Source organism: Acinonyx jubatus, chromosome B1, assembly GCF_027475565.1.
Source record: "Acinonyx jubatus isolate Ajub_Pintada_27869175 chromosome B1, VMU_Ajub_asm_v1.0, whole genome shotgun sequence".
Taxonomy (NCBI): Eukaryota; Metazoa; Chordata; class Mammalia; order Carnivora; family Felidae; genus Acinonyx; species Acinonyx jubatus.
The window spans coordinates 55,178,301-55,193,410 of NC_069382.1; the positions used below are offsets into that span (position 1 = coordinate 55,178,301).

The following is a 15,110-nucleotide window of genomic DNA, read 5'->3' on the forward strand; positions in this document are numbered from 1 at the left end:
TTTAGGGACTGGTATAAAATTATATTACAAATGGTTTGCTTTGAACATTTCTGAAGAGTTAAGTCTTAGGAATCAAAAGTGTGGAATGCGGTCTTTGTTATTAATTATATAACCATGAATTTGCTGTAAGTGTCTAAATGCATTTGCAAAACAAGGGAAACCTGGTTGTGAGGGGCAATGTTGTTAATATATTTTTGCATTGTAGCCTATAGTCACATCTGCAAGACACATAGACACTTCACATACTGAACTCTGAAAATATTTACAATACACATTTATAATATAATACAATACATATTTATAATACACATTTATAATAATACACATATAATATATATGTTTTTCTGCTGTCTCTGCTGCCCAAATCAGTCCCTGCCATTAGTTTTTTTGTTTTTTGTTTTTCCCAGTGTATTAGCTTGGGATGCTCTAGATAGTTCCACATTTCATATCTTTTCTGTCCGTCCAAGTACAGTTTCAGTTCCATTTAAGAAAATATATCTGGTTCCCCACAGCTACTTCAGTCTACTTCTGAACCTTACCTTGTATGTGCTAATGGCTTCTGATAAGAATATATAAGAATAGGAAAATGTGCATGAGACATAAATGGAAGTCAAATATCATCTCCTACCTTACCAAAAGAAAGATGTTACAACCATTCAAATGAAAAGAAATGGAAAAAAGTCACACTCCTGTTGTAATAAAAATAAGAAAGAAAAATTTAATAAACACTTTTACTTTTAACTCCAGAAGACTTGTAATTCAGAACACTTCTAAGACCTCAGTCTTTTAATACCAAACATTTGTTTCAGCAACATAGCAAAATAAAAAAAAAAAGAGAGAAAAAGTTTATTCTATTAATAAACATTATGTAATGTCTTGTTTTTCATAAATTCATGAAAGAAATGCTTGAGTCTATTATTTTTAAGATTCAGTAGAAGGATCGAAATAGAATAATCTCACCAAGAAATAGATTAATCGAAAACCCATTCTTTGGTGACTAATAAGAATTGATTAAATTAAAATGATACATTCTCTTTCTCAACTACCAATAATTTAAAATATCAAAAGAGTAAAACCTTTTGAAATGCATGGATTTTTATATCAATCATCAAAGTAATTTTTACAAAATCAGTAGATACCCAAATTAAATTGCTTCAAAAATCAATTTTGGGGGTATGAGAATAACTCACATTATCCACGAAAAATAAAATTTAAGTGGGACGTCCCAATTGTTCATTATTCTATACTACCACAAAAGATCTATGCATAGATCTTGTTAATACTGAGAAGAGAGGAGTCTGTTTCAGATGCCTCTCACCTTTTCTTTCCTCATGGTCTCCCTCTCCCAAGATATTCCTGGATGCCAAAACTATTTTCTCCACTGGAATCAGTATATAAATCATACTCTGTGCTCTGAACTTCTTTTGTCCCTTTCTCATAAAATTTTTCCTTCAAGAGTCTAATTTCTTCAGGATAAGGACTGAAGTGAATCTTAGTTCCTGGTGCCCTAGTAAGCCTAGATGGCTTGATATGTTGTTTATGGCTTCTCAGGATCAAAGGCATTTTCTCAAAATGGCATCACTCACTAAATGATAGAATTAAATTAACTGTGATGATTTAATAGAGGTATCAGGGACTCAAACTGTGTCTATACTCTATGAGCATTACTGGAAAATATTTTATAAATGATTTGTTAAGGACCATCAGTGATTAAAGAACTCAAAGAATGATTAAGTACAAATTTTGAATGACTAAAATTGCTTACAGCACTGCCATAAAAGTTAATCACTGGATAAATTTAGTATAAACTTTTCTCTTTAAGAAATTAATATGGCATATAGATATTAAAAATGGATGCCAACCTGGTGGTTAAGAACAAACGATTCAGTCATTCTTGTTAAACATGATTATATTATCTAAACGTTACTTCAAAATGGTTGTAACTCATTAAGAGATCAATTAGACATTTGGTTTTAATTAACTGTGACCTCAACTTGTTAATTTTTCACTGTTTGCAAGTTCCAGCCTTGTTAGTTTACTCAAAATATATTTTAAAAAATGAACATATATACTGTATATGCATTTGGTTTTTTGTTGTTTTGTTTCGTGTATTTTTTTAAGTTGATTTATTTACTTTGAGAGAGAGAGAGAGAGAGAGAGAGAGAGAGCGAGCTGGGGAGGGGTAGAGAGAGAAAGAGAGACAGAGACAGAGACAGAGACAGAGAAAGAATTCCTAGCAGGCTCCACACTACCAGCACGGGGCCCAATGCACGGCTTGGACTTAAGAAACTGTGAGATCATGACCTGAGCCAAAATCTAGAGTTGGACACTTAACCAACTGAGCCACACAGGTGCCCCTAGTTTTTTTGTTTGTTTGTTTTAATGTAGAGTCCTGTTTATAAAAACCTGGATCTTTACCATTTTTGCAATATTGCAAAATGCTTAATGCTAATTATGTGTTCATGTGATCACTGAATGAGTGCTTTTGATAATTAAAAAGGAGACATTTCCAGATAGACACAATTCCAAATTTTAAAATCCACAAATTCACACTGAGAGAATAAAGATAAATTGGTTATTTCTTAGAGAGCTATGCTCATTTTTGTCTTTTTTTAAAATTTGTCACCATATTTTTTTTCTTTCAACCTATTTGTCTACATTTTACTCTACTATTAAGTGAGGGATTTTCAATTGTGGTGTGAAACTACTTGCAAAACACACAGAAAAATCTATGCACTTGGGTCAAAAGTGAGCACAGCTCAGAATATGGAAAAGAAGAAGATAAAAATGGTAACAGGAGAAGAACTGGAAAGACAAATGATATAACAACAACAAAAAGTGATATCTTTCTTTTTTTTTTTTTCTTTTTTGCTTTTTTGTTGAGGTGGGAAAATAAATGACCATAAAGCTTTAGTCTAATTAATTATTTCTAAGGAAGAAATATTTTTTTTTCAAAGGTAAATAATTATTAATTTACAATAGTGTTTCCAGAAGACATCCATGTATTTATATTTCTTAGTTTTCTCTTGATATGTTAAAAACTCATCACAATTATTATCAATATTCCAAAATTCAAAGCCACTGATGATATTTCAAAATCATAACCTTTTTTGTCAAAAAGACAAAACAAACTCTTTGTCTTTGATACTTGACTATTGCTTTAATCTGTAGCAAACAGTAGTCTGCTTCAACGTAAATACTTACAAGATAATGAGTTGGCTTACAATGTAATCAATAGTCATTAAAGATTTAACAAATAGAAAACTATTTTAATGTAATATATAATATTATAAATGCATACATGTTAACACCTTTCTAAAGATATTTATTTCTAATTACTTGCTCTTCCACTCATTTCCATTTAAAAATGTCTAATGCAAACTTTAAGGTCAAATATTTGTAAAATAATATGGGCAAGCTTTCTCTTAATAGATTTCTTTTTGTCTTGGTTACATTAGGGCTTTGGGGCATGCAAAATGCTAAACAATAATTTATTTACTATGTTCCATATCATCACGTGCAAGAGCTTAGCAAGTAAATTCATTATGTTTACTTTTTAAACATGAAGTCATGAAAGTCATGAAAGTAGAAATAAGGTGATGTTTCACAGATCACATTTCAAGGATATTTTATCACAAGACCCTATTGCTGACTTTCTACCTTTTCTAAAACTGAGCCATCAATTATTTAAACAACATACAGTAGTTTCAATGTATGATTTCTACACCTTATGAACTTTTTAAAAACATGATTATAGTCAATACGTACATAAAAGAATTCTACACTTTTGACAAAATTTTGGTCCTTAGTTTTCACTTCTCACTCTCTAGGAGACAACAATCTTAAGGTTTTAACTATTCTTATTTAGTTAGAATATGAACTTCCATCTGATATTAAACTCCAGTTCACCTTTGATTTCATGAGCAGCTTTAATGATTGTAATGCAGAATGACAACATATAGTTCACCTTCCTGAATACTCTCTCTTCCCCACTCTTGGAAAATATATAATTTAGAACAGAAACAATACGTATATATATCTTGATGATGAAGTAACAGAAGCAATTATTGCAAAACTACCCTATTTACTGTATGTTAGGTGTTTTTCTAAGCCTCTTTTTTATTTCCTAAAGTAGTCTAATCCATGTCCTCATCTAGATTAGCCATACTATCTAGTTACGGCTTTTTTGCTCCCATACTACTGAATGATAATGCTACAATGGAGTATATACCCAACAATAAAAGTTCATATCTTGTTGCTACCACTTGGCCCTTGTCAATGACGAGCCTGTCTACTTTCATTCTTTAGTGACTTCTTAACTCACTTGCTATAAACCAATCACCAGCTTATATTTTTCTTTTATCTCTCTCCACACCTGTCCTAATTCTTGTGACCCTTCCAAGCCCCACTTGTTGATTCTCCTTGCTTTAAGACCCAACCTCCTTGATGAAGTTATGGTATGTCCTTACCAGTCAACAAATCATCAGTGTTGCTTCTAGTCTCATTAATATAATGAATCTGCTCTCAAAGATGATGGAATCCAGCAGTCATCATTCTTCCTGACTTTAACTGCACTTCCAAATTCACAGACACCTGAATTTCTAATATCCTACACTTTCTACTGTCTGTGATTATGTGCTCTACCATATCTACCTTTTTTTTTTTTGATATCCTGAATACAAAAGGGCTCTATTAACACTGCGTATCATTCTCTGTATTGGTTACCTTCCATAATTCATCCCTCCTAGAGCTTCAACTCATTTCTTAGACCATGGAAAATAGAACTCCAGCCAAGACCTCTCTCTGGCTTGCATTATTTCTTGCTGCCCAAAATACATTACCCCATGAAGTTCATCCCGTATCTTAAAACTTAAAATCAAACTGATCACATTCTGATTTATCTGTCTACACATTCTGTAGCAGCACAATCTTAAACATCTTTCAGAATGAGGAGCTTGTAAGCATGTGTTAGTTTTGCTTTTTTTTTTTAGTTCCAAAATCCAGTTATTCATCTGGATTCTTTTTTTCCAGAGTAATTAGTTGAAGACTAATTAGTAATTAGTTGAAGGAATTAGTAATTAGTTGAAGACTGTAAACTTTCTGTGGGACAATATTAATTTTTTTCTTCTCAAATGTAACTCCCATACTGTTATGAAGTCTCTCTGTTGTTTAGCAGGTATCTTGAATTATATCTGAGATGAATTCCAGTTTAGGATTGTGAAATAAATTCTAATTCAAAGAGCCCCTTTCTATCATCACTAATCAGGTTTGAATTTCCAAAGATCTGAAGTCTCTTCTGTGCTCCACCCTCTCCAGCAATAAAAACACAGAAGGGAGGTACATGGTTTGGTCCTGAGATGCCTCCAGCTCTTCTCGATTTTCAAAGAATAACTGGGATGATTAAATAAGGAGGGTAGTGGGGGAAGAGGAAAGAAAAATATTTCTTCAAATAATATCCCTCAGTTGCAGTCCTCTCTCTGCTGGTTTTCATGGATTTTTTTTGGACAGCTTCTTGTGGTGTAAATGTTCTCCTGCAACAGCAGTTGCTGGCTCTGGAGAAGTACATGTGCATTCTTCAAAGGGCTCTGCTTGCCATTTTCAATGCCTAGTTCCTGAGTATTCCTACTTCGGTCATTTTCCTTAGCTCTTGCCCCTGTGTTCCTGAACCCTACAGTCTCTTGTCTGCAGGATTTAATTCAATACTCCTCCTTCCCTAGTCTTCCTAAATATAGTCTGGGGGTTAGAGGTTCCAGGAGGACCAGCCAGTTCTTCAAATCTTTGTTGTTCTCTTGGCCCAAATTTAAGGTCCAACTGCCAATCTTAACATGATTCAACACCCTGTGAGAATGGTGTTTCAGATTACTTCTACCTTCCCTTCCTTTTCAATCTTCCTGACCTATTTCAGACACTGTGCTCTGAAATCCTGCTCCATTATCTGACTCCTTATTAAGTTCAATTATTTTCCACTGCCTCCTTAATGAAGTCCCTATTTCCTAAGACATTCAGGTCTTTTAATCATTAGTCTTTTTTTCTGATCCTACAATTAATGAAATTATTATAGGATAATCTAATCCTGAGATATTTTCCCCATATTTTGAAACTTGTACACTTTTTAAAATTTCTAACCAGATTTCAGTCTCGATGAATTATTTTCTCGTTTCACACAAATACGTACCTTTAATAATAATCTAATTATTTTAATATATAGGTGCTATATTATTTTTAATTTTTATTTATTTTGAGAGAGAGAGAGAGACAGTGAGCGTGTACAAGTGGAGGAGGGGCACAGAGAGAGAGAGTGATAGAGGGAATCCCAAGCAGGCTCTACGCTGTCAGCACAGAGCCTAACTTGGGGCTCAATCTCATGAACCATGAGATCATGACCTGAGCCAAGATAAAGAGTTGGACACTTAACTGACTGAGCCACCCAGGCACCCCTAGGTGCTATATTCTTAACCAGACTATGAAATTCTCCAAAAAAGAAATATTCTAAAGCTTTTAATAGCACCAAGCATAGAACTTCGGGAATGACTTTAAGTAAGTGAAAGTTTTAGCATGGATTACATATTCATGAAGTTACTGACCACTGACAATGCATTTCAAATTAAATTCATATGATGAAACCCATTCCTTTCCTTTTTTATTATAGAATTTTGTTTCAGTGAATATGACATGATAGGATTGATTATTTGGTTGGAGAATGAAGATACTCATTTCATTAAATAAATTACTGTTATGGTGATATTTTATTCCATAACCCTCATTTAGCTAGATAAGGTTATAGAAATACTTGATACATTCAGAGTAGAAGCCCAAGAATTAAATGATTCTACAGGTTTTCGTAAGTGTCCATAACACAAGAGCAGACTATGATTTATCAAATAGTGTAACAATAAGAGGGAGGTGGGGTGTGAACGTAAAGAGATTTTGTAACCAAGAATAATAAGAGAAATTGTTGAAGCAATTACATTGAAAATTAATCCATTCTAAACAATTATCTTAATGAAGATGATGCAATAAATGGAAGATTTTTTAGAACAATTTCTCTTTATTTTTATAACGGGTTCTTTTTTGGTTTCTGAATATAAAGAGGTCCAAATATTAGCAGATGTCATTTGAATAATAGAGTTCTAAATTTAAATTCCTAGCATTTAGCTTTTCTTCTTTATTCTGTGTGTATATCATACATAAATATGTGATTTAACAAGATGAATACAGACTGATGTGCTAATTTCTAAATGGTGAATTTCAGGAAAAATGTGTCAGAGCTATATTTTTGCAAAATGGAATTTGTAATCTAAGTTTTGTCATCCATTTTCATATTAGTAATATTAGAGTGTGATCCATCAAATAAAGGATTTCCCTGCTGCTAGGAAAATGGCAAGAGCCCTGACATCTCCACTTTTATTAGTTTTCTAATTTTATTTCCAGATTCATAGCTTATTTGATAGAAAGCTGACTTTCTGGTTCACTGATATAGGAAAACTTGTGTAAATACACAGAGCCTTAATGTAACTAAAAGATTAAAATATTTTGAATGAGAACAGAAATATACTTTTTTTTACTGCTTCCAGTTGTTAAGAATAGCTAACTTTGGAAGCTTTTATCCAATACTGTTGGGGAACACAAAGAGAAACTTTTCACTTCTAATTGTATTTGAATTCAGTTTCAGAACATTTGTGATCTGCTGGAAAACAGTCCATCTCTTAAATGCCTTAGAAAGTGTGTTCATCACATAAATCTTAGTTTTTATAGATAAATACCAGAATCATGAAAAGTTTAATTTCCTTTGCAAAAATATCAGAAAAAATAATAAAAAATTCCTTATATACTGACTACATTTATATTGTTTGTATAAAAAAGTATATTCAAACAACTGCTTGCTTCTTTGTACTAAGACTGGGTTTCTGCACATAAAATAGTTATTCACAAACAATGTGTTAATAAAACTGATATCAGCTACCGAAAAAAACTATACATATATATATGTATACATACATAAATATATATCTATACATCTATATATATGTATATATGTATGTATACATATATACGTGTGTGTGTATGTATACATATATATATATGAATTAGCACAACTAATATAAAATGCACCCTAGTGCTATTTTGACTGCTGCACACAATAGATTCTGAAGGAATACATCTATTTGATGTCTAAGTACATGCTATCTATTGGTCAATTATATTTTTAGTTCAATCATATCTTTATTTTAAAAAAATCTTTAAAATTATCAGGTGAAATATAAAAATATATCAACAAAATGAGATTCTATCTTAAAAAACAAAAGCAAACAAACAAATATCCTCTACGTGGAAACTCTAAATGGTTACATGTACGACATAAGTACCATTCTTTCCTTTATGAATTCCCCTCCCCCATCTCATCATTCCAGTTACTCCAATAAATCATTTTTGTCACTGAAGAAAAAAATCCTGCACCCATTTATTTACTTCCCCTTGCTATGGTTTTGTGTCATTTCTTTCTGTTCCTTTTTTCCCCATAGGTTTATTGTGATATAATTTACGTATAATAACATTTATTCTTTTAAGCAAATGGCTTGATGAGTTTTGGTGATTGCACATTATCATAGAATTACCACCACAATTAACGTATGGAATATTTCCAGCCCCTCCAAAAAACTTCCTTCTGTATTTCGTACTCAATTTTCTCCCCCATTTCCTAGTTTCAGGCAATCATTGATTTGATTTCTGTGCTTATAATTTTGCCTTTTCTAGAATTTCACGTAAGTGAAATCAGTGTTTACTATTTCTTCTGACTTCTTTCCTTAGGATAATGCTTTTGAGATTCCTGCAGGTTGTTTATGTACCAAATTATGTTCTTTTTTTGATATTTAATATTCAATAATATATATACATATCAAAAACTTTTTATCATACAATAGCTGATGAATATTTACATCTTAAGTTGTTAGTTATTATGAATAATGATGCTAGGGACATTTGCATACATATTTTTGTAGACATATGTTTTCATTTCTCTTGAGTAAATACCTGGTTCATATTTGAGTTCATACCTGGTTTCATTTCTCTTGAGTAAATACCTGGTTCTCTTGAGTAAATATGCTGGTTCATACGACAAGGGTATATTTAATTGCTTAACTAAATTTTCCTCCACATCCTCACCAGTATTTGGTATGGTAAGTCTTTTTATTTTCAGCAGTTCTAGTGGGTATGTCACTGTGATTTAAAATTTATTTTTCTTATGAAAACTGATGGTGAGCCACTTTTCAGGTGCTTATTTGCTTTTCCGTATCTTCCTTGGCAAAGCTTCTATTCAAAACATTTTCCCATTTCTTAGTTGGGTTGTTTGCTTTCTTGCTATTGACTTATAAGCCTTGTTTACAAACTTTGGAAAAAAGGTTTTTGTCAGGCATATTTTTGAAAAGACTTCTTCCTAGCCTGTGACTTGCCAATTCATTTTTTTTTTTTGAGCTCTGAATTATCAAAGAACAATCCTTTCAATGATCTCTTTGTTTTTATGTTGTGTGTGTGTGGGTGCATGTGTGTGCACATGTCTATGTTCTGTTCAAAGAAATCTTGCTTAACCCAGCGTCACAAAGATTTTCCATTATGTCCTCTTCGTGAAATTATACAGTTACAGCTCACTGGTTCTCCAATCCATTTCAAGTTAATTTTTGTGAATGAATAAGATAAAGGTGAAGTTCCTTATTTTACCTATAAATATCAACTTTCTATCTCCATTTATTGAAAAGATGGCCCATTCCATACTGAATTGAGTTGGCACTCTTGATGAGCGTTAACTGATCTTATAAATGTTTTCAATATTATTTTCTATTGTTCTCTCAATTTTTTGATTTCTGCTTTTGTCTCTAATATTTTCTTCCTTCTACTTAATTTGTGATTCATTTGTTACTCTTTTTCTGATTTCTTAAAATGTAAAATTAGATTTGTACCTCTAATTAGAGTCTTTAGTTAATTCACATATAATTTAATTTTGATATGGTTGGATCTGGGTCTAATTTTTATAATTTGCTTTATATTTGTCTCCATTTTTAGTTCTTGCTTCACCCTTTCTGCCTCTTTTTTATTTGTATAGATTTTAGAATTGAATTTTAATTTTTCCATGGGCTTTTAATTTATATTTCTCTGCTTCAATTTTCCATTGGTTGTTCTAGACATTACAATATGCATTCCTAATTTTCACAGTCTACTTAGAATTAATATATGAGCATTTCATATAAAATAAATAAATCTTGGCACCATATAGGTCAATTGATCCCCCACCATCCCTGAGCTTAGAGTTGTTGCATGTATTACATATGCATGTGTTATAGATTATTCCAAGCCAGTGGTTATAGCTTTGCCTAAAGAAGTAATATGTACTGTAACAAAATTAAGAAGGAAAACAAAAAATAATTACAATTTTATACTTACCCAGATATTTACTATTTTAAGTATTCCTCATTTTTTTCTAAGGACCAAACAAATGTCCCTAGCTGTAGAATTTTTAATGTTTACTCAGCTTAGGATTTGTTGAACACTCTACATCTGGAAATATACTGTCTTTCTTCAAATTTAAGACAATTTCAACCACAATGTCTTCGTATACTTTTATGCCTTATCCTGCTAGATATCCCAATCATACTAATGTTTTCATTTGATATTATGTAGGAAATACCAGAGGTTATGCTCATTTACTTTCCAACATTTTTTTCTTTGTTCTTCAGCTTGGATAATTTCTATTGATCTATCTTCAAGCTCACTTGATCTTTCCCCTATTGTCTCTATTCTGATGTTAAATCTATCTGTGATCTTTAAAACAAATATCACTATTGCATTTTTTTAATCTAGATTCATTTGGTCTTTTTTATCATTACTATTTATTTGCTAGTATTTCCCATCTTTTCTCTAAGTGAAACAATATTTCTTTCACATAATTGAATATAATTAGAATGGCTACTTTAAATTCCTTTCTACTAATCCCAACATTAATATCATTTTAGAGATGGTCTCATCTGCTTTCCTTTTCTTTTAAGAGTATCTTTAACTCAGGTTAGGACTGCATCTCATAATGGACATCATGCAGGTTAAGTTATGGAGCCTGGAAGTTATATTCTCCATGAGTGATGTTGTTTGTTTTGTTTTGTTTCAGTTAGTCACAATCACAAACTCTGCCTTGGACAACAACTCAATCCAAATACAATCTTTTGTATTAGCTAAGTTGTTTTCATTCTGATCCATAAATACATGATTCAGGGGTCTGTTGGAATATAGGAAGATGAAATCTGGGGATACCTTTTCTAGATATTTCACTTCATAGATTCCTCCTTTTATTCCCCTCTCTCTCTCCAGAAACTACAGTTGCCCTGACTTAGTATTCTGGTTCCTCAGACCAGAAAATCTGTGACTTTTTTCCCCCCAGAAGAGATTCTACCTACTTTCAAGCAAGAAAGAGTGAAAACGTATATAACTCTCCTCTTCTTATGAACATGAGCTACTCAGAAGAATTTATCCTATTGCCTTCACTTTTCAGTAGCTGCTCTGAGGTAATATGTCCAGATTGTGTAGTTATCTATAAAGGGGTCCAATCAGTACCTATTTAGCCATTACCAAAATCCACAAATTCAACACCTTTTATTTTTATTTTTATTTTTTTAGTAATGAAAACTAAGTCAAATGTAACTATGCTTCATCTGAGCATTCCACCACACTGTCACTATTCCAGGTCACTTCCTCCTTCACAACAAAAAATCTTCCCCATCCATACTACTGTGCTGTTATCCAGTCACATGATCTTTCTGGAATATTTATCCTGCTCTCATGTCTTCTACTATGGGCTGTTAATTTATATATCCTACTTTATTCTTAAAATTTGCATGAAAAAGAATCAACCTTTTCCCAATTCACTCAAAATAATCACACAAATCCCTTGGAACTAATCTAGCTCACAGTCTGAGAAAGTGCCCCTTTGCATTTACTATGACTTTATTACATTATTTAATTGACGGTATGCACTTGAAGTTATTTTGGGGTAGTCTGATACCAACTTTGTCAGTCGAATAAGTGAAATTTGGCTTCTTCATTTTTAAAAGAGGAAGTTGAGTTTGAGAATCTCTACACTTACTTCTTCACTCTAATTTCAAACTGTACCATAAATGAGAAACATTTTCTCTGCCTATTGAAAGTAGTTTTGTATGATTACTAAGACGGTTGCTCTATCATTGCTTTACATATTCTAAAAATTAATTATTAACATAATGCTAGAAACATGCACGAGCTATCTCTCACCTCATTCACGCATGAGGAATGAGCACCATCTTAACTAAGACCTCTGTCTTGCTCTACACGGGCTGTTTATCAATTTCTCTAGAGTGACAATAAATCAAATGAGAGCACATGGTAATGTAAATCACAGTCTAATTTAGTTGTCACTGTGTTGTGACACTTGGTTAAAAATGCTTTTTAATTGTGACTATAAATTATACATGAACAATTCTTAGTGACAGTCTTAATACTACATCAGATTATTTCACCCAAGGGGAATAGCAAGCATCATCAACATGAAGCAAGTGCATGTCTGAAACTTTTTAAACAGCAATTTGGGAAAGATAATGATGATGATGTGTTCTGGTTTAGTTTCAATGAAACTCTCTGCGTAGAAAGTGTGAGGGAGGGAGACATCTTTTTGGAAACTTCTAGGCTATATAAATCGTGCAACTGTGGATTTCAATCATAGCATTTTCTCTTTGTTCTCCTACAATATGGCCACGAAAACATGAGGTGAAATTTCTATTTTTCAGTTTATCAATATTCAGAAATAAGCTACTTAATCTTAGCAGAGTATTTTAGTATTAGAGAAAAAGTAAGTGGACTTAGAAGAAAAGTGACTACTCTAAGTAGCTATTTAAACTTATTTCAAAATCTATATTTCCTGTTTTAAAGTTAGTGGGCTTCAAATAAGTAGATTCCCACTGGCTACGGCATGGTTAATATTCTATACTATCACATAAAGAAAAACAAAATTTATATAGGAACATTAACATTTGTTATGCTACTTTCTGTATCTAGGTAAAATGTTAATGACCTAATAAAAACTAACCTGCGGCACCTAGGTGGATCAGTCAGTTAAGCCACCGTCTTTTGCTCAGGTTGTGGTCTTGCGTTTTGTGGGTTGGAGCCTGGCATCAGGCTCTGTGCTCACGGTGTGGAGCCTGACTGGGATTCTCTCACTCTGTATCTGCCCTTTCCCTGCTAGCACTTTCTCTCTCTCAAAATAAATAAATTAAAACATAAAAAAATAATTAAATAAAATAGAATAAAAATAAATAAAATAAAATATAGTAAAATAACTTTATCCTGATCTCCATCTTCTGGAAACACCACCACATGAATGTGCTTCCTTAATAGTCATAGATTTTCCTGAAAGAAGACAGGCTTGTGTTTGAATCTAGGCTTCACAGTCATTATGCCTCAGTTCCTTCTCTAAAATTAGAGTCATGTCCACCTCACATAATCATTTTTAAACTCTAATGGGACAGATTTTAAAAATGAATAGTACATTAGATAGTATGTTATAATATTCAATAAATTTCAGTGCTCCTTCAGCTGAAATTCCTGTCCTTTATGGATGTGGATACATTCTGGAAGCAGTGAGCATGATCCTCCATATGTTGGGTAGTTCTCAGATGCCCTAAGGTCTTTCATAGAATTTCTAGGCAAAAGAACTCTTATCTGAGACTCCACAACCCCATTCCTAGGTAAGTCTGTGAAATCTGGAGAGAAAAAAAAAAGGTATAAACAAGTGGGGGAAAAAAGAAAAAAAATACTCTCTCAGTTCAAGAAGATAACATATAGTATGACCTGTAAAATATAAGATAATGAAAAAAACTTGGGGATGGCCTTGCAGACTAAGGAAGATAAGATTCACAAGCTGGGCTGTTTCTTCTGCCAGGAATAGTGCAACTGATGTGACACCTGCAGAGAATGTGAGCAACGCACACTTGTGGACACATACTGATTGGCTGACCAAACCTTTATGAACACATTTACTGAGCATCTACTGTGTCAGGCACTCTCTTGTACATTGCAAAACAAAGATGAATAATGCTCAGTCCTTGTTTCAGATGAGCTCATGGGGAAGCAAGTGTCTAAGGGAGAGCTAGGCATTATATTCAGTTAGAGTGCCTCATAATAATAAATGCCATTGGGTATGCAGGATGATTAACTATCACTTAACATTTGCAGCTATACTGACAAATATGAATTACAGTCTCCCTTCTTATTTAGGTAGCTATATTTTGCCTATGGCTGGCTAATTATCCTTTGTAGTAAAACATCCTGCTGGTGATTTATAAGAATGTTTACAGGATGATGAATTTGTACCAACATATTGGAGTTCCCAATCAAAGATTTGCCTAAGGTTTTCAGGTCTAGGTCAAGCAAAAACAGATGCAAAATTATGGCATTTTCTGATATTATCTCTAACAGGAGAATTATGTGTTAAGTTTATTTATTTTGAGACAGAGCAGGATCATGTGCAAATGGAGGAGGGGCAGAGAGAGAGGGACAGGGAGAATCCCAAGCAGGCTCCGCCTTGTCAGCACAGAGCCTGACGGGGGGCTCAATCTTTACGTGAGATCATGGCCCAAGCCAAGATCAAGAGCTGGATGCTTCACCAACTGGACCACCAGCGCTCTGGGTTTGTTCTTGTTCTTATGCAAATGATCAATCTCCCCAAAAATACTACGAATTTTTGCATGTTGGGAGGCTCTTTGATGAGAGTAAATGGAATCTATTTAGGTACACTGATACAAGCTACAGAATGAAAAGAAAAGGTCAAATTACCAGGACCAGGTTGTCTGGAAGATGTGCAGTCCCCAACGACGTAGCCCACCACTAGCAATACACTCTTGTTGGGAGGGGGGGGGGGTCAGAAAAAAAGGCACGTGGTGTTTGTCTGCTACATTAGAATATTTACAAATTTATCCACACATGGATATGAAACAAATACTGACAGATATTACTGTTAGTAAAATATTCATACTTTTAGAATTCAATGGTAACATTTTGAAGCAATTCAAAATAGCTAATAAAGCATGGTATATGAAGTG

General features: G+C 33.0%; 1 protein-coding gene across 4 annotated transcripts in view; it reads right to left on the reverse strand.

Moving 5' to 3' along the window:
- GALNTL6 (polypeptide N-acetylgalactosaminyltransferase like 6) overlaps nucleotides 1-15,110 on the reverse strand; it is a 1,179,553-nt gene that overhangs the window by 1,059,864 nt on the left and 104,579 nt on the right. The gene's annotated exons all lie outside the window — the stretch shown is intronic.